The sequence below is a fragment of the Lupinus angustifolius genome, chromosome LG04 (assembly GCF_001865875.1).
Source record: "Lupinus angustifolius cultivar Tanjil chromosome LG04, LupAngTanjil_v1.0, whole genome shotgun sequence".
NCBI lineage: Eukaryota > Viridiplantae > Streptophyta > Magnoliopsida > Fabales > Fabaceae > Lupinus > Lupinus angustifolius.
In genome coordinates this window covers 23,886,567-23,887,487 of record NC_032012.1, presented here as the reverse complement: position 1 = coordinate 23,887,487, position 921 = coordinate 23,886,567, and positions in this window count along the sequence as shown.

Here is a 921-nt window from a genome sequence, read left to right as displayed (position 1 = left end):
ATGAGTATAGGATGAGGATGAGGATGAAGATGAGGATGAGGATGAGGATGGGGATGGGGATGAGGATGAGGATGAGGATGAGGCAGAGGATGAGGGTGAGGGTGACGATGACGATGGGGATTAGGATTAGGATTTGAATTAGGGTTAGGATTAGGATGACGATGAGGATGAGGATGAGCATGAGGATTAGGATTGGGATTAGGATTAGGTTTAGCATCAGGATGAGAATGAGCAAGAGGATGAAGATGAGAATGAGCATGAGGATGAGGCTGAGGATGAGGATGAGGAACAGGATGAATATGAGTTTGAGGATGTTGATGAGCATGAGGTTGAGGATGAGGATGCAAATGAGGATAAGGATGATGATGAGGATGAGGATGAGGATGAGGATGAGGATGAGGATTAGGGTTAGGATGAGGACCAGGATTAGGATGAGGATTAGGATTAGGGTTAGGATGAGGATGAGGATGAGGATGAGGATGAGGATCAGCATGAGCATGAGGATGATCATGAGGATGAGGATGAAGATTAGGATGAGAATGAGGATGAGGATGAGCATGAGTATGAGGATGAGGATGAGATGAGGATGAGGATGAGGATGAGGGTTAGGATGAGGATGAGGATTAGGATTAGGGTTAGGAAGAGGATTAGGATTACAATTAAGATTATGATTAGGATTAGGGTTAGGAATAGGAAGTGGATGATGATGAGGATTAGGATTGGGATTAGGATTTGTAGTTGGTTTAGGATAAAGACGAGGATAAGGACGAAGATGAGGATGGGGATGAGGATGAGGATGAGGATGAGGATGAGGATGAGGATGAAGATGAGTATGAAGATCTTGATGAGGATGAGGATGACGATGCGGATGAGGATGAGGATGATGATGAGGATGAGGATGACGATGAGGATGAGGATGAG